This window comes from Heterocephalus glaber, unplaced genomic scaffold (genome assembly GCF_053883595.1).
Source record: "Heterocephalus glaber isolate CG9 unplaced genomic scaffold, H.glaber_assembly_v1.0 deba00001465, whole genome shotgun sequence".
Taxonomy (NCBI): Eukaryota; Metazoa; Chordata; class Mammalia; order Rodentia; family Bathyergidae; genus Heterocephalus; species Heterocephalus glaber.
Genome location: NW_028258312.1, coordinates 27525820 through 27546996, shown reverse-complemented (window position 1 = coordinate 27546996; position 21177 = coordinate 27525820).

Genomic DNA, 21177 nt, shown 5'->3' with positions numbered 1-21177 from the left:
ATGAACTGTGGTCCTCTACCTGGAGCCCTAAACCATCCCTTCTTTGCTGGTGCAAACCCTCCTTTCCAAGCAATGATTTTGCCCTCAGTCTGTCTAAATCTTAGTTACTCCTTCCATCAAATGTTATTCCATTCTGTGATTCTTTAGTTGGCACTTTGTAACATGCAAAGTAGAGGAAGAAGCATAAATCAGTGGAGTAGTAAATAATAATGCACAAATAAAGGTTAATCTGTATGATACCAGGCATGTGCTATGTTTTACTTATTAAGATTACAATATTAATATTTGGATTCAGGTCTTGCTCAGTAAATTTAAATAAAGCACTAATCACCATCAGAAGAAATGTTTTCCTAAGCATAATGTCAAGAGATTCTGCATCAGGTTGTGATCATGATGCAAATTCGCGATATAAAATTAGAAATAATCTCATTTTAAATTTGTCCAATTTAGAAGGTCTTTTACCTGCAGTTATCATCTTTCCATATGAAAATCTGTACTTGAAAGGAAAATATGCCAAAAAGAGGGAAATTAACATTTTATCACCCAGTTCAAATTATGTAACACTGACTTATTGATTGTTATTTTCATTAGAAGGCTAATATTGGAATAATAATAATAATATTGGAATAATATTTTCCTGATGGAACAAACTGAAAGATATAAAGAAGTTATATCAATTTTTCGTCAGAAGACTAGCATTAGAATAATAGCAATCGATTCTTGGAAGAACAAAATAAAATATATGAAGAAATATTAATAATATTGAAATGTCTTCTTCTTAGAGAATTGGAAGATTTACTTGTTCCCTCACAATTCTTCTAAAATGAAGTGCTAAAATTTGGTATTGATGTTTTTTAAGAAAACTTCTGACTCTTTGGATAAGGCTGAAATTTATTGATTGAATTAATACAAGAAATTCTAATTTGAAGAGTAAATGTTCCAATGTCCATTTATTTATACACTTGATTCACAAATAATTACTGATAGGATTTTTTTTTTGGAAAATAACTTTTATTTCTTATCCCTGAAATAAGTCAGACATTCAGAACATCTTAGTACAAGTGATTTCCTCTGACTGCTCAAGACAAAGTTGCAAGTTTAGATTTACTCATTCAGTGAAATGGTAGAAAAATATGTAATAGTTAATGTTCTGGAGATTTCCAAAAAAACTCTAAAATGCAGACAGGTGTGAAAGGATTGTTCATTGAGAAATCCCAAGTGCACACCAGCGTCATCTACACAGTGAGATCACACAGCGAATTGTCCCCTATACCCTTAGGTATGTGGTGGAAAAGTCAGGATGCGGTAGGTTTTCCTGCTTCCAGGCCCTGTAGTCCTTCAGAGAAAGAAAGGGGGAGGCAGAATAAATTAAAGACTTTTTTCAAGATGCAGCTTCAGAATGCAAGAATTAAAATCTACTGGACTAAGGCACTTTCACTAACTCTGACAATGTCTATGCCTCATGGCATAACTTTAATTGTTACTAAGCTTACAGAATCCCTGACTTTCTTTTTCTTTTCAAGGTTGGTACTGTCCATGTCCCCAGAGAGTGAAATGTAAAGATGTCCTTTCTAGGAAAAGGTGCGCAAAAAGAAGATTTGGGAGAAAAGTCACCTCCAGTAAGAGGCAGAAAGAAATCTTTAAAAGTGAGAATCGTGTACTGTAAACACATACAAATAAAAATTATACTAAAAGAAATATAAACCAGCTGACCTGTCAATTAACAGTGAAAAAGATTCTTGTTAATTATGTATTAATCATGCATTAATTACATTTATTGTGCCCTATGAAGGGTAGATGTAAATAGGCCATGCTAGCCTGTGTTCTTCTTTCAGTTATAGGAGCTAACTGATTTCCAGAGAGGAACAATATGGTTGAACTTTGGAACACCTAGTGTGTGTTTTAGGGATGATGGTATGTTTGGGAATAATGAGCTGAAGCTGCAGAGCAGGGCTTCCGAGCCGCTTGCCTGGCTCTGGGATCTGGTTGGGATGCAGACGTGAGGCCCCGCCATCACCACCAGAGTCAGATCCAGGTGCCCAGTTCCACTGGGCATCATCTAGAATTGGCTTTGAGGAATTCCTGAAGGTCACAGAGGCATCACAAGGAGCAATTGAAGAAAGAAAAAAAATTCTTATATACACATAGACAATTAGCAGCATTTTGCTATAACTGTATTGTATTTGTATAACTCTATAACAGCCCAGTAGGTGATCTTAATACCAACTTCTGAACCATAAAAAGAATTATTCTACCAGTGTGTGGATGGAGAATAAGCAATCATGCGTTTTTCTCATTTTGTTGGATAAATATTTTTAAAAAGATTGGAAGGAAGGTTGACGCTTATGTCCTCAATTCCAGTGATAAGCTTTTGAACCAAAGGATATAGAATATTTTGTATTTTCCTTTAAAGACTAAATGACACAGTTGTTGAGATAAACAGAAACTTGAGAGAGGAACCTAGAAGTTAATAAGGAAGCTGTCAGAAATTGAAAATGGAGTTTATTTGGAAATAAATTCTGTTTCAATCTTTATAATGAATTAAAGAATAGCTGATTGGAATAATAAAGAGATATTAGTGATATTTAATTTACATTCTATCTCTTACTCATGGAAATTTAAGCAAAAGGATTAAATTAAATAGGTTGGCATTTACTGCTAGATTGCAGATCAGAGTGCAAGGAAAAGAAACAAGTGAAAGCACTGTACAAGCACTAGAAGTAAATAGTGCCATATCTAATCAACGGAAGTGTCTAATTGAAAATTAAGCCAATGCTAGAATAAATTGCAACCAGTACCTTTCTTTATATGTCAGTTAAAAGTATAATAAAAATACCACAAGGGAGAATAGCTAACAAGAAAATTTAATGATATATATCACCTAGAATATGTGCAGTTTGAAAAATCATTTCATAGTAATGTACAAATTTAAAACTGCTTATATCCTAGTAACAATAGTATTTATTCAGAGAATAATGGTAAACAGTTTCACACATTCATTGAACATGATTTCTCTAAATAAGAATTTACATTAATACAAAAACATTAACATTTATCTTTTCATCGATTTTCTAATTGCATGTAATATTATTTTAGGCAAATCTGTTTATTGTTAATGTTTCTATAGGAGTCATGGTAATTAAAATATTAAAACATGAAGATTGTCTTTAAACTGCCATCCTGTCATGTGTCTAAAAATCAAACTGGAAAACACTGAATTTACCACAGTGCTTACTGCGAAGTAAGTGTTCTATATCTTATATCTCATTGAAACAGAAGTTCTACAAAAATCATATTTGAAATTGTAGAAAACAATACCCAGAAGTTACATATACTGTATATAAAAATGATGCCAACGCTGGTGTCTTTTGAGCAATGACAAAATTGACATCCTTGACAATGGGTTCTAATTGCTTATTTTTAATCCTGAAATATAGAGTTACATTTGCTACATACTACTGCATTCTTGTTGTTGTGGAGATCATGTACATAATAAATAATTTTAAGTGGAATACCATATACAATTACTGCTTGTAATCATGGTGATTTATATTGCGACAAATATTTCTCTAGAATTAATGTAGAAACAGGTACTTCCTCTGCCTGCTGTGTTGGGGTTGTGTTGGATGAGAGTTTTGTAAGGTGAGATTTCCAAAAGCCATTATCCTCGTGATTATAGTTTACGTGACAAAGATTAAAATCCTAGAACGAAGACACATATAAGGCATGGCCCAGGAACACGAAGACCTGGAGTTTTCATTTGTTCCCTCCCATGGAAATTGACAGCTCTTCCTGCAGTAATGAAGAAGAATGGGGAGTATTACCAAGCAAAGATGAGCAGCAGAGTCGTGGTTTTCAAAATGTGATTGTAACTCAGTCACGAAGACATCATCGATCCCCCATATGAATGGATTTACACTGTAGGCCTGGGGAGTTTGAGCTGATACCACTTGGCCCAAAGACCTTCTGGCTTGACAGAAGCCCTTGCTAGCAAATACCTCTTGTCTTGCAGGAAATGCCTTTCCTAGGGCTGAGGTTCCATGTTCCAGAGGAGGAAGGCAAAGCCCAAACCTCTCTGAGCACATTTATTTCTTACTGTACAGCCTCCATTCTGCTTCTGAAGACACTTTTGCTAACATCATTCATTGTTTCCCACCTTTCGTGTATCTTCCTATCTGACTGTTTACAAAGAGTATTTCAGATGAAGTTTCAGTATCTTTAATACAAATTATAACAAAAATCAACATGTAACACATTACTTAAATATTTACATATACATATGTAATTACATTTATATGTGAAGCAGATTAGAAAGCATTTATGTGTAACCTAAATCTTCAATTCTCAATCTCAAACACAAGCTACATTGTAAACATATAGATCGATAAAAATCTGAATATCAGAAGAAAGACCTTACCTCTTTGAACATTTTTCTTAGTAAGTAATAAATGAAAGCTGAAAAAATTCTAGGTTCATGCTTGTCTGCCTTCCACAGTTCAGGGCCTTTTATAACTCTAGCATTTTGTAGACAGTAGTTCAACTTAGTTTTTATTGGTGAAGAAATGTTAAGAACCTTGTCTAACATGTACATGTTGGTGCACTGGAAAATGAAGAAATGCAGTTACAACTTTCAGCCTGTTGCTCAATTGTGCAAAGACTGTGGCAATGAAAAAATAAAATTCATTTCTTCTAGAAAATATGCAAAAATAAGGATGATTAAAAGCAACCCCTGGGGATCTTTTCTAAAATCACATTGGTAAATCTATATGCTGTATTGTTTGTTCCTGTTTTCATTTGTCATACCTGCTACTGCTCTGTTAATGCAGAAATAAAATATAGTAAAATAAAAACAATGTTACTTTTAAGTGTCACCAGAAGTACAAAAATAAGATAGAAAGATGGGAATATACTTGTGAACTAAAACTTTAAATTTTCTTTACAATGGAAATTGTATGTTTTGTTTGTCAAAGTGGGTAGTGATGCACGCCTGTAATCCCAGCACTGGGAAGGCTGAGGCAGGAGGATTGCTGCAAGTTTGATACCAGTCTGTGCCACATAGTGAGTTCAAAGTCAGTCTGAACTACATAGCAAGACCCTATCTCAAAAAACCAAAAAAAAAAAAAAAAAAAAGGATGTCTTTTATAACACAATGTTAATTAAATAGTGTTGTAACTGTCCTAATTTTCATTTGTAAAAATCAAGTCATTGATAAGAATACTGGAAACATCTATTGGTCCAGAATGAAGATATTACTGGTGTCGATGAGACTTGTTTGATGGTTCACAGAAGAAGAACAAGGAGGAGGAGGAGGAGAAGGAAGAGATTGGCTAGAGAGAGAAATAAAGAGACAAAGAGAAAGAGAAAGAGAGAGAAAAATCCCCACCGCTTCTATTCAGTAATAAAGAGAGAAAAATGTCCTTTAAGGATATTGTTTTCCTTAAGTAAAAATAGTATCATGCTTTTAGAGTCATAATTCAGTCAAAATAGAAAATATAAAGCATGTAAAAATATTTTCTACTTTGCCCTTTCTTTGTATAAATATTATATAAGAGATTTAATTTTCATCAAGCTATAGAAATCTCGTCAAGTGACTTTACAAAAGGTAGATTATTTTCCTCCCAAAAGCATATATTTTAAACAAAACAATTTCGTTTTACCTTAATTACTGAAAGGAGAAATTGAGGTAGCACTTATCAAATAAGTTAAACTAACACAAATTTACATGAAAAAATTTAAATGACACAAATATACCTGTAATTTTATTGTAAGAAAAATTCATAGGGAAACATAACTCAAAGTATTTTGTTGGACATGGTGACCCACATCTGTAGTCCCAGCTACTCGGGAGAAAGAGGCAGAAAGATTGTTTAAGCCCAGCAATTCAAGGGCAGTCTGACAAACACAGGATGACCTCATTTCTAAACAAACTAACAAAATATTTACATACTGAAGTGTTTAGGGTGACATACAGTTTAGATTTTAGCTGGGAGTAGATTTTAATAATAACCCTGAAATAGTTCTCAGAATTTCTGAACATATCCTCAGAGTGACTAAATGAGTATATATTTAGCAAGAGCTTAAAAGGAAGACACTTGACAACTGAGAAAACAAGAAGCAAAGCTAGATCACTGAGGTTAACTTTATTTTCTCAAAAATAAAAGTAACTGCCTTGGTAAAATCTATGTGATATGCACCATCTCAGAAAATTTATGATTTTGTGGAAAACAAAACGAGAAACTGAGGCACATGGAGATTATAAGTAACCAGGGTGACTGGGTCTGGGAGAGGCCCTGACTCCCTGTAACAGACCAGGGCTCCGACCTGGGTTTCCAAGCAGCAGTCGCAGAGATGCCCAGTGGGGAGGCAGGGAAAGAATTTTAAGAAGGACTAACATCCTGGGAGGGACAGACATACAGCTTCAAGAGCTGTCCTCAAGGGAACTTCGTGGTTTAATAAAAAAAGGAATAAAGCCACAGTTGGGAGTCGACCTAGGCGGAGGCGTTACTTTGTGGTAGAATAGGTAACCCTGGCCATGCCAGGAGCTCCTTGCTCCTTGCGCCAGGACTGGTCCTATGCGGTGGCCCTGGAGAAGGCCCTATGTGTCCCAAGGGCAGTTGGCGCTTCTCCTGCTCGGGTGGCATGCTTTCTGTGCTCACCACCACTCCACGAAGTTCTGGTCCTTTCTCACAGCGGTGCTCATCAAGCAGAATTGTTCTTCCTGGAGTCCAGGTTGACTGCAACACAGAGCGGGTGAGGAGGAAATGGAAGAGTAAGAAGCAAATGGATTAGAGAGGCAGAAATGGACTGAGCTAGGTGGCCGGCCCCTCCTTTGATAGCAGAGTTGAGGCAAAGGACTGCTCAGTGGAAAACTTTGGACACTTTATCATTTACCATCCTGTTTATTTCCCCACGGCCCATTTACTAAGGACTGTCAAAATGCGGTGCTGAGAAGATTCTTTCAGTATGCGGATTTTTCTGGATGACTGAGAACCACAGATTATGAGACAAGTCTAAGAACATTCAACCAGCTCAGTAGAGCTCAAGACTCAAACCAAACATTCATCTCATCTATCTTAATAGATAGTGTCCTTATCTATTAAACAAACTGCCTTTATCAGAATTTAGTTTCACTTACTTAATATGGCCCATCAAGAGCGAAGTCCAGACTGACCGGTGTCATTTATTACAATTCTCTGAGTCTCTAAGTCCGTTGAAAATGCAAATATTGTAAAAGTATCCATCTCCTTCCAATATATCATTTATCATTATAAGTAATCCAGAATAAAAAAGCATGCAAAATGAGAGTTTAAGATATAAATGTTATAATCTATGCATTAAAACTTCCAACGTAGAAAACAATTTTTAAATGAGTTATATAGGACTAAAACTGCTGAAACAGAACTATTCTCATTTTTAGAGCTAAAGAAAAGCTTCCCTGCTGTTATTTCTTCTTTTGCCCATGATAAACAGAATTCATTTTTAAATAATCTTAAGGATTATCATTACCTTTTCAAGCTAAGTAATGTAAATTCTAACTTTCTACATGACAAAGCCAGCTCACTCATTTCTAATTTGCAAGAAGCTGCCATGTGCCAAAGAATTCTAATTATTCATAGGACTCAAAGAGACATTCAGGATGTTATCCATCATTCAATTTAATTTTCTCAGATTCTAACGTTTCACTTTAATTTAATACGAATGACAGTTTCTCAGCTTGGTCAGCAAAAGGATTTTTGCATAATCAGTTACCTAGGGAAGGCCAGACAAGATACAGTACTGTTAGTCATTCATTTTGGTGAATCATAAGCCTTCCAGATATTGAAGGAACAATTTCTACACTGGATACAGAAAAAATCATCTAATATTTAGAAATGTATTCAATTAATCATTACTTGAAGAGAAACTAGCAAGCTAATTGATACAAGTTATGGTCCTTAAAAATATTATCATGTGCTTAAAAGGTGGTTTTTTTTGTTTTTGTATTTCGTTATAGTTTTTTAATCTCTATTAGTATGTGTTTGCATTTCATAGTGATCACATTCACAGTGAAGAGTTTGAAAGTGTACATGGCAATTTAAACTCTCTTTTCTGCTCTTCCTCTCCCCTCCCCTCTCCCCTCCAGTAGCAAATGTTGGTGAGGTTTGAGAAGTGAGGAGCAGCCCTTCTCCACTGTTGGTGGGAGTGTAAACTAGTGTGACCACTGTGGAGATCAGTGTGGAGATTCTTCAAAAACTAATGCTAAAAGTTCCATTTGACTTATATCTGCCTCTAGGTATTTTCCAAAAGAATTCAAGACATATAATACAATGATCCGTGTATACTCATTTTTATAGCAGAACAATTTGTAATAGCTAAATCTTGGAAATGGCCTATATTTCTATCAACAAATCATTGGATAATGAAATGCGGTATTTACACACACTGGAGTACTACACTGGCATAAAGAAGGATAAACTTGAGTCATTTGTAGGTAAATGGATGCATCTGAGATCATAATATTACGTGAAATGGTGTTTTTAATTCTAGTTCCTGCTCAGAATATCCATTGCTTTTTTTCAGAAATTTTCCTAAAAGGATACAATCTCTTCTATCTATTCATTGGTAGTTTAATTTCCCATACAGCCATGAATTACATCTCCCCATTTAATTAATATATAAAATTATATACAACTAATTGGCATGTGGAGATGGTTAACAACCAAATGATTAAACTGACATGGTGAAATTCCTAATTTTATTGTTTATTATTTTTGAACTTCATCCCTAATTTAATGTCATCAAAAGGTATAGTATGATCGTAAGTGGAATTGTGAAGCTGAAAAAGAATTCAGTTATTCATTCTTTGTATAGAGCTTTGTCTACTTTATTAATGTAATCACTGTTTTTTAATTCAAGTTATTAAAGGCACTTGCGTGATTTTCCCCAATTAGGTAGTATAATCTGATTTATCACAGTGATATTACCAAGTCAACAATCATAAGCCTATTTGTCATACAGGTCTTATATTTCTTGTGCTATATATTGAAGCACTTTGCTTTTATTTTCTCTTTGAATATGGACATCCATCATTTATAAAAAGAGCTTTGCTTTGACACAAGCTCTAGGGGTATTCCCTGTGTCACCCAGCCTGGCCACACACAGGCAGTCCATCCTGCCCCTGCCCTGTAGCTGCGACTGCAGGTGTATGTCACCAACACTAGGCAAGAAAATCATTTTTCCAGTGAGTTTTCTCTTTACGTTCACTCAAAATTGCAAAAGTTTGAGTCCACTTTTTGTGTGCCCATCCTATCCCAATAATCAATAGTCCTCAGGGACTATTCATGTACACTTGATTGATATTGTTTCATATGAAACTTTCAAATCAGATAGAATGAATCCTCAAAGCTGTTTTTCTTTAAAATTATTTTATAAAATTTTCATCTTTTTCTTTTCCAAACACATTTACTTTACAATTATGTTAATATCTACAGAATATCTTGCTTCAATATTGTTTGTGTTTTCATTGATTTTATAAAACAATTTGGGAATATTGATGCATTAAATTACTGAGTCTTTTAATCCTCTTTCACAATGCATCTTCCCAATCATTTAAGTCATTACTTTTATTCTTACTTTGGTTTCATCATCCAGATATGTTACATATGTAATTTTATATACTCTTACTTAATATTTGTTGCTGCTCTTACATATGGTACTGTTTTCAATTTCAATTTATAATTGATTGGTGCTATGTATACATATAACAGATTTTATTATTAAATTTTGTGTCTCATTTATTAATCTACATTTAGGCAAAGCATAAATTATTATTATTATTTTGTTCATTAAGTTTATTGGTATATTTTAGCTATAAAATATGATGACATTTATCATTGGGAATTTGTTAGATAAACTGTTGAAGACATTGGCATAGGGAAGGTTTTCATCAACAAAACTACAGTTGCACATGAACTAGTACAAAGAATCAACAACTGGGATAAAAAGCTTCTGCACAACAAGAGAAGCCACTAACAAAGTGAAGAGACAACCCACAATGTGGGAAAAATTTTTACCAGCTGTTCCTCAGACACAGGTCTTCTATCTAGAATATATAAAGAACTCAAAAAAAAAAATCAGACCCCCCCCAATTTTAAAGACCCAGTCCAAAAATGGGCATCTGAAATGAGCAGACATGTCTCAGACAAAGAAGTAGAAACAGCAAATAAACATATGAAAAAATGTTCAACATCACTGGTCATTCTAGTAATGCAAATGAAAACAATGATGAGATTCCACTTCACTCCAGAAAGAATGTCTGCTATCAAGAAATCAACTGATAACAAATTCTGGCCAGACTGTGGGGAAAAAGAAAGCATTCTCCACTATTCGTGGGAGTGTAGACTGGTTTAACAGCAGTGGAAATCAGTGTGGAGATATCCCAAAAAACTAGGATTAGAGGTCTCACTTGACCCAGCTATTTCCCTGCTGGGTATCGTCCCAAAAGAATTATAAGAGTCATACCGCAATGATGTATGTGCACCTATGTTTATAGTGGCATAGTTTGTAATAGCTAAAACTTGGAAACAGCCCAGTAGCTCATCACCTGGAGACTGGATAAAGAAGATGTATTTTCTTTAATAAAGTGGAGTACTACTCAGCCATAAAAAATGGGAAACTAGAGACATTTATAGCTAAATGGATGCACATTGAGGCTATACTCTTAAGTGAAATAAATAGGACACACATGTGTAAGTAATGAATCGTTTCTCTCATGTGAGAAATTAAAAGTGTAAATAAGGATCAAAATGCATAATAGATAATGTGAAATAGGGAGAAAAGGTCCAAAGGGGAAGGAGAATTTTGAGAGGTAGGGGAAAGGAAAGAAAGGAAAGGAATAAATATGAGAAAAGAGAAAATGGAAACAAAGCCTTTGTAAATGGGGGGGGGGGGTTGAAGGGAGGGCAGGGGAATGGGGAAAAATAAGAACCAAGACATATCATGTAAAAGTATAAATTATTGATTTATTTTTTCCTATTCAAGCATGAACATTAAAAGTTATGAATTCTCCTTCAAGCAGTGCTTCATTTGCATCCCAATAGTTTCATTATATTTTGTTTCAAGTTTTACCTAATTGAAATATTATCTAGTTAATCTTGTTATTTCATTTTAATCTCTGCATTATTTAGAAATGAGATGTTTCATTTTCAAATATTTGATCATTTTTTCAGATACCATCCTGTAAGTCACTCTGGTTTAATTTTTTTAAATTTAGAACTTTTTTTGGTCAAAATCAGAGAGTATTGTATGTAGAAAGTTAATTGTTACTGACTTTGTAAGGTTTGTTTGTGGCCCCTATTTTTGAATATCTTGCCTGCATAATTCTAAAATGCTATAAAGTTAACTTAGATGATAGTATTATTAAATCCTTCTATTAAATAATTTATCCATTTCTTATTTTATTTATTATTGTCTCTATACTGGATTTCTTATAGAAAACAATTATTTATTTTCTTGACTATAATTTTATTTTTTTTCTTTCTGTTCTAAGGGATTTTTGTATTATATATTTTCCAAGTTAGTTGCTTATTATTCTCCACATGATTTTCTTTCGTGTGGGAGACTGTCTTATTAATCATGCCCAAAGCAGGCTGTAAGCAGTGCAGGCTGTAAAGAGTTAACCCCACAATTGGCTTATTTTAAGAAATGAGTCTGACCAAAGCATATGAGACAACACACAGTTGAGATCAGAGTGACTCTTACGCAAATTTTGTTCCCAGCCTAACGTGAGAGTGCCTTGTCTTTTTTTTTTTACAAGCCTTACCTGTGTCAGCAGAAGAGCCCTAGCAACCACACATAGCTCCCTCACCCCAGTTTAACCAAGGATGTGTCACCAATAAATACCAGTGGCTCAGGGCCTTTGCTTGGTCATCACTGACTGTCCCAGGTCCCCACCTTTCTCTCTTTAGCCTGGTCTCTAAATTTTTCTTCTCACCTTGCATAGTAGCACTGAGCAGGAGATTGGGATCCTCTGCATGGGTCTCCAATACTTTTGACACATTTAAGTGTGATTTCTTCTTATATTCCAAATACAGCATTTGTTGAGTTTCTTAATTTACAATTTTCTTGTTTTCTTTCTAAAAATTTCTAAAACTTTTGGCTGCTTTACCTCTAGAAACTTGCTTCTTTGCCATTATTTCTCCTCAAAATTTAATTAAGTATTCTATTTCTAAACATGTAAATGTATTTATTTTATTTCTGTTTCTTCATAAACTGTATTTTTTTTTTTTTGTACTGGGGATCAAACTTGGGACCTTGTACTTGTGAGGCAGGAGGCAGAACTGCTGAGCTAAACCTCTGGCCCAATTATTTTGTTTTTGATCTTAAATTCTGCTTTCACTTTGTAAAAAATGATGCTTGACTATGAGCTCATGGTTTTAATAATTATTTTTAGGTTCATTAAAGATTAGGTTCTTCAAGAGGTTTTTTTCAATCTGATTAAATAGTCCTAATGTAAATATTACCTAACTAAATTGTAAGATTTAGTGTTCCTAGGGATCCTATGTTTATGAGTTTAAGTAACAGTTTGAGTGCCAAATTATGTTTTTAATTTCCTTGGAGGGGTTTTCATTTTATTTCTTTTGTTTCTTCCATTGGTAGAGAGATCCAAATTCTCTTGAGTACCCTGTATGTATTTCTAATTCATCTTTGCAGTATAATCTTCTAGTATATGTAGGGATATGATTCTCAGACTTGTCTTACTGTTTAACCCCTATATTTTATATCTTTGTTCATTTCTTTAGAAATCAATGCTCAGATTAAGTAAATTTGCTCAAAATACAAGCCCTCTTCCATGTCACATCTATGTGTTTCATTTTCCACCAGAACCTAGGTTTAGCCTTTGTATAGTCCTAATTAATTTATCAAATTGTTATTTTATTTAAACTTATAATTAAAACTATTATTCAGTTATTTTAGTCATGTTCACAAGTAGGTAGCTAACTCTGTCTCAGAAAAACAGAAACAAAAGTCCATTCTGGGTATTTTTCCTATGTTATTATAATTGTGATTATGTTGTTTAATCATTAAACAATCAAGATTATCATTTTGCCAACTTCTTTGATGTGTTTGGGTAAAAAACAACTACATTTAAAAAAATATTGTTAAGTTCAAAATTCTAAATCAGACAAATTGAACATATTGTATAAAACTAACATATTACTTAATTCTTAGAGCACTTAACAAATGTTTGAATTAACAAAAAGCAAAAGAAATTACACCTGAATGAGGGATTTACTTTATGTTGTGGATATTTTTATATTGGAAAAGTTAGACGATTTTTTCCTTACTTGCCTCCATCAATAAAGTGTGCTTCAAATATATTTCTCTCTTTTTTTAAGATTTAGGGAAACACTGGCCACCAGTAAAGAGGCACATATCTCAAAACATAGCCAAGTTATTTGGTAAATTATTGCTTTACCTCATTCATTATATTTTATAGGCTCTTTTTGCATGCTTAATATATCCAGTAGGTAATTTATTCATAATAAAGATAATTCTGTGTGGAGCACAAAATTTTAATTCACCCAATGATTTAAATTGTTTTGGCATACAGGCAAATTGTTCCATTTTTTTATATGTATTTCTTTAATTTTTGTTTGAAATTTCAAGTCTATAACATTTTAAAAGAAAAGATGGTAAACTATCCTCCCTCCTGGGATAGGAATATATCAACAGGAACAGATTTTTACCTCTTTGCATCAATAAATATGCCAGAGAAATCCAACTCAATAGGAAATTATCTACAAAACAGAATTTCTTTGTCATTTTATCTCTTGCATAAAGAAATAACTCTGGAGAATATAAAGCAGATGAATACTGTGTGATTAATTTTGACATAGTAAGAGACTTCATTTAACCATAAAATCAAAGTGAAAAAGATAAATATGAGCATGGATATGTTATGTGATAGATTTCCAGTATAATTATTCTTTTATATTTTCTCAAATAAATTAAAATTACCTTCCCACAGCATTAAATCCTTCTAAATAATTGTACTTACAAATTTCAATAGAAAATTAAGTATAAAATTTCAACTCTTTCATGCTGTGAGCTATTTCACTGTACTTTCCAGCCTAATGACACATCACTAGTTATACACACACATCACAGTGTAGTCAGAGTTTGACTTATGATTTCTGAACAAACCATAGTGTTTCTCCATTTCATCAGTGTAGAATGACCTCAGTTTTATTACTACTTTATATCTATGAAAACCCAATCAGGAAAGGCTAGGATGCCAGTTTTTCTTTCTCATACTAATTCTTTACCTTACAAGCCATACCTGTGCTTGCAATTTCTTTATATAGTTTGACTAAATTATATGAAAATTAGCTCTTAAAATAGTGTTCTGTATCTCTATAATATCTGAGAGTTGATGGTCACCCTTTGAGTACAGAATGCTGTGCAAGAGAATATCTAGTAAGGACGGGGATTAACTATTGCAGTATGATGTGCATATGCAGTGAAGGAGAGTCTTAGGAACACAGGGCTAATTCAGTGTTATTCTGATACATTTTCTGAACTAAAGATCCACATGATAATGTCATACACACATACACACCCACACTGTTTACATTAAGGTACAATACAGTTATAAGTAGAGAGGTACAGTGGGTTAAGCAGTGAAAACTTCCAGAATAGATGGCTAGTAGGGTATGGTAAAGGAATAACAAAATGTGACAGATATTATATTGGCCTGTGTCTTGTCTAAGACACAGGATATGGGAAAAATAATGACACAGGGATAATTATTCACTGAAACTGGAGAAAATGAAGAGACTTATAGTGTACTTATTACAAATAATATGTTAGAATAAGTGTAAGAAATTACTACAAAGCATCTAAATGCATCATTAAGAGGAAAAAACATCAGTGTTGAGGTATACAGTATTTGAAGATGAATTCAATATAGATAACAGTTCTTTCCAAAGAACTTTTCTTTTTATACATTTATATATCAAAAACATCATAAAGTATTTTGTGTATACTGAAAATGTGCAAGGTAATTTCAAATTTTATCTATATCTTCAAAAAGCCAAGGAAAAACAAACTGAGGGACCTACACTGTTAAGTATGGGGAGTAAATATAAAGCCACAGTAATACAGTGGCTATAAAATAGACAAACTCACCAGGGCGACACGCACGATGGAGGAACAGGGACAGACGGTGGGGACAAACGTCTTCTGCACATTGATACGAGGTAAGCTTTTAACCTCATGTCAGAGTGTCAAAGGGATATTTTTCAATGAATTGTTCTGTGACAACTAAACAATGGAAAATTATCTCTAATCTTCATTTCCTATCAGTTTTTCCCTTAAATGTGACAGTCCTAAACCTGAATAGTTAAAAAAGAATGTATGCAGGAAACCTAATAATGTGGTAGGTAAAATTTTTACTGTGTGGGACACTGCACAAATTATATATTCAGGACATAAAAGAAAAATTTATGAAGCAAGAAGAAGCAACAAACCAAGAAGGAAAACTGGGCAAAATTTAAACAGTAACTCCAAAAGTAAGATAGCTAAGTAAATCATAATTTTAAAAGATCTTGATGTTACTTGAGAATGGCAACTTAGTTTCTAAAACTATACAACACACCAAAGAATCTTGTTAGCAAAGCAAAAAATGGAAAGAGACAGAAAATATCGAGTGTTCCTTAGAAGGTGAAGTAACAGGAATTTCACATCTCAGGAAACTATGTGACATCTAGTAAACGCCATAATCCACATATCATACACACACACACACACACACACACAGGAGTATAAATATACACAACACTAGACAAACATTCAAAGAAATCAATACATGCATTTATTACAGCCAAGTGCAATAATGCTTATAGTAGTTTCTCTTCTTACAAGCTCTGAAACAAAATCCAAACAACCACCATCTACTATAATGGATAAATAGATTGTGGCATGTTTATACAATAGGCTATTACATAGTAAAGATTTGATGATAATTATATTCAAGAATATGAGAGAATCATACACACTGAATATTAAGCCAAAAATCACAAAATCGCCAGAGTCCATGCTGTATAACATATTATATAACCTTTTAAAATAGGTAAAATTATTCTGTGTTGTTGAAAGTACCAATAGTGTTTACCCTTATCATATCCTATGAGAAATACAAAAAAATTACTGGTGATATTATGTTTGTTTCACATGATTGGATCATTTCATATCTAACTTTGGTATTTAATTTATGATATAATTAATAAAATAAACACATCAACTGAGTTTAAGAAAATCTGAATTATTCTAAGTTCATAGATCAAAATGTGTTAGAAAGTGTGATTATCTCTAGACAATCTCTCTCTCTCTGTGTCTTTCCAAAATAGTTCAGAAATCTCCACAGATTGTAGATATATTTCCAAAACCCATCTGTGGTTTGGGATGTAGCTTTTTGCTATACAGTAATCAACACCTTGAGTTTGACTCCTAGCCACGCAAAAATAAATAAGTAGCTATAAAAGTGATATTATAATTGCTTGTATTTATATTTTTAAATTTACTTGAGAATGTATATTTGAAAGATTTCCATGAAGATTTTCTATTTTTCTATTTTTTTCAGTCTTTATTCAGTAACAATAATCATGGCAACTACAATGAGAAAGGGCTGGACTAATTTCAACATAATATCACTCAGGTATTTGCAAGGTACTGATTTACATATTTTTAACTGGCTTTATAGCTGTAGATCATTGTTACATTATCTCCAAGGTAAACTTGCTGAAATGATTCTTAGTAGCTGTAGTAAGATACTGCACTTTCTCTAAACTGCGAATCTCAAAGGAAATTCTGCTAAACACATGAGTTGAATTCAAGCTTTGAAGGAATTATCAGGTATCTACGAAAGTTTTTTCCAGTATAGTGAATGTTTCAGAGATTGATTGTTTACTGCTGACTGCTAGTAGGGAGTTTATGGACTGTTTATTTATTTCAAGATGGTATAAACTTTGCCAGTGACTAAATTTCCTGCAGAATGTCTCCTCAAGGAAAATATGCATCAGCATGTTACATATGAATACTCAACAAAATTCAGACATCTATATAAGCTACATTTTGAGAATATGTAGCAGAAAAAATATAGCTGTTTCTGGACTTACAGTGAGTTTATGTCCCCAAAAACCCACTGTAATCTGAAAATATCCTAAATCAAAAAATGCTCTTACCTTCTGATCATCATAGCCTAGTAACACAATGTAGTGAACAGTATTCGGTGTTTGCCCAAGGCCTCAAGCAACTGACTGGCTGGCAGGTGCCAGCCTCCCCAGGGCCGAGAGTTACTAAAGGGCATCCCAGTGTGCGACGTTAGTTGAGAAAAGATCAGGCAGGATTCAAGATTTAAAGTAGAGTAACTACTGAGTGTGGATAGCTTGCCCAACACTGTGAGGTCTAAACATCATCATTGAAACCATTGTGAAGCAGAGATTGTGCATACTAGGACTTCCTATTAGTTATTTTTAAAAGAAAATGACTAGTACATACCACATATCTTCTTAGAAATAAAGAGAGTGTATTCTGGTATTGTTCTTATTAGCTCATGTGATGCTCAGTTTTACTAATGTTGACTCAAGTATTCTATTTAGTTCCTAAAGTTTGAATGAAATAGGATTTGTTAGTAAACTTATTTCCACACTGAAGTTTCCTGTTCAGATAAGTGGTTATACATAATTACTTTGCTGTGTTCTTTCCATTGTGATGGGTCCTAGAGGCCAAAAATATAAAAATATACCACACATGCACAAAACTAAATCCATGAAGAGTGTCTTCCATAGGAGAAAATAAAGACAGGAATATATATATATATATATATATATATATATATATATATATATATGTGTGTGTGTGTGTGTGTGTGTGTGTGTGTGTGTGTGTGTGTGTATAGCAGTTTTGGAATTATTCCCAATTATAGTATCTCCGTGAGATAGTTGTTTTTTATTCAGGTCATTTTTTTTAGTATGTGTGCTGCACATAATGTTTATACTCCTTGTGGGGAGTTGTCACATGGACAGAATACATTTTCGTTGCTTTTTTCATCCACTTCCCCTCCTCTCCCTCCCCCTTCCTTGTCTCTTGATTTTCTTCCCCACTGAGAAAAATCGACCTCCTCCTTTCTATGACTGTCACTTTTTTTTGTTTGTTTGTTTGTTTTTTTGTTTGTTTTGGTACCGGGGATGGAACTCCGGACCTTGCCCTTGCAAGCCAGGCGTTGGAACCACTGAGCTAAGTCCTCAGCCCTGACTTCTCACTTTTAATAAGAGGCACAACCAATTTGTACCAAGAATTAGAAAATAGTAGAGAAATTGAGGATATTTGATGCTATAATGGCAAGCAGTTCAATTTAGTTAACCGCGCACACAACTCTTGATTCTGTTAGAGAAACCGTCAAGAAACTCTCAGTGTGGTTTGGGGAGCGTTGCTCCCCTGGTATTTCGGGCTTGTAGCAGACAGGTACCTGAATACATCTCATATGAGAGAACATTCTAGGTGAAATAAATTGTCTCTACAAGCTGAACAAAGCTATAAACCAACATGATTATCCCTGAGATTTCAGGGTTCTCTTTATTTCACTATAATTGGAAGTAATTAGGGAGGCTGGGAGAGAAGAGCAGGTGATAGCAATGAAAAAGTAAGCAATGCAGAATTTGAAATGTATCTTGCAACTGTAGAAATCTACCCACATAAATTAAATTATAAGACTTAAAAGGTTAGTAGCTTTAATGAAAATGAATTTAAACCTCAATTGATAAGAACCTAAAATATACATTAAAATAACTATCAAATGTTGTTATCTAAAAGTGCTTAGAAACAGTCAAAACTCTGTCTTTTTTTCCCTAAATTTTAAATTATATTTTAAAACTTATTTAGAATATCTGAGGGCCGTGGATTTAGCTCAGTGGTTCTGGTGCTTGCCTTGCAAGCACAAGGTCTCGAGTTTGATCCCCGAAAATCGCCCCCCCCCAAAAAAAGAGAATATCTACGAAATTTTTAGCAGTTCAGGGAAAAGAAAGAAAAAATACATTTATTTATTTTTGTGGAAATCAAGCACAATGAATAAAACTACTCACACTGTTTTCCCTAATTCTCCTGGACAAAAGAAACATGAGATTTTTCCCTTAAGCAAAATAAAATTAAATGACACACACAGAATTTGTGAGCACCTACCAAAGATAATCTCAGATTATGATTCATTATCTCCTCCTAGTATGAATTTGAAATTTCTGGGTGTTGGAAGAGGATACATTATTTCCATTGAACACAAAACACTATTCAATATTTTTATGAATTTTCTTATTTTACATTTGCTTAAAATCACTCGAGCTAGATTTCAATTTTGTATCCCCCCCCATTCTTAACTTCAATTCCTTCGATTCTGTCTCTCATGTGGCTTCTCATCACCCATTTAAGTAATAAACTTTCTTCTTACACATAAGTTATCACACAAGTTCTATCAATTCAAAAATATGAGATAAAATATAAGCTAAATATTTTCATTATATTCATGTAGTTAGAATAAAGAGAACTTTCACACAAGAATTTACCATGTAGAAGAACATTTGAAAAAATGTTGAAAAAAGTCTATGGAATGAATTTTCTTAGGGTTACATTAACCCAATAAGTTATCTTCATACCATGAAATATTCCTGTATGGCACCTTAAGCATTTTTTTTTTTTTTGTACCGGGGATCGAACTCGGGTCCTTGCACTTGCGCAGCAGGTGGAGCATTTTCAACTAACATGTCAAAATGAAAGATTAATTATGTTTCTAAAGTGAAATGTTTTAACATGTATTTTTAAATATTTCATTTCAAAAAAAATTTAAAAATTAAAAAAATAAAAAATAAAGTAAATAAGCTATTGTTGGCCATCATTAGGTTGTCCATATTGTAAATGCTTTTATGCAATAATAATTCATAGTAAATAAACTGTCTAAACACCTTAAATAATCTGTACTTAATAACAGGAAATTGATTCAAAGTTGTCAAGATATATGTTTCTTATCAGTGTATGAAATCATGAAAAATTTCAGCAAATCATTCTGTACTCTGACAACTCACAGTACGAATCAGTATATGCATGGTCATAGGCAATTTATCATTTTGGGGGGCTGTAGCTGAAGACATTGTCAGGAGCACAGTAGGGACTTCTGGTCTAACAATCAACATCCTTAACTAATGAAATTACTTATATTGACCCTGTTACATTATTGTCATTTAAAAGTATACAGATAATGATATTTTCCTTTCCAATTATAGTATTTCAGATTAAGAAGACATATATGCATTCAAATAAACATCCCATAATCAGTGGACCATTTACTACTGCTACTACTGTAAGAATATTTTTTAAAAACTTAGTTTTCTAAAATCTCTTACTCATGTAAATCCTCCTTGATTTTTTACATCTGGAAGTTCTTCATGTATACACTGAATCATAAAAGAAATAATGCAACTATGAACCTTAAGAGCCATTTTAAAATTTTACTGAGAATTTATTTTTCAGTATGAAAATTGGTTCATAACAAAAGCTAACAAGCTGAGAGTTATAATCATATTAATATGCCAAGGCACCTCAACCATCCCTACATTTTGCAAACAGTGGAATCAGAACATTCAATGAATGAGAAAAGAAAATGAGCTTTTCTCCCAAAGTTTCTATTTGCACAATTGTTTTCTATGCAACACCACAATACTGCTAGTTATGTTTGATTCCTTTGCCCTCTCCTGGCTTAAGAAAACTAAAGAAAATAATGTAGATATTTGCTTATGATTATATACAAAGATATTTTTATATCTGAAAACTATTTACTGTGTATCTATAAAATAACATTTGCAAATAGAAGAATTTCTTTTTTGCTGGGTGAGATTTTGGTCTAGAAAAATAGTCTTTTTTCATTATTTTTCTATATATTCATAATTCCAACAACTTTCATAAGTGGATTTACTCACTGTTTTGGGCCATATGTATAGGGACTGGAATTTTGTCTATAACTTTGTAGAAGGTCTACTGCCCCTTCTCTTATTTATCTGATATCCATCTAGCAAAAAAAAGGTGGTGTTCTTTTGATATTTTACAATCAAATTTCTATTTGTACCTGCTTAAATTGCAATTATATACTATTTC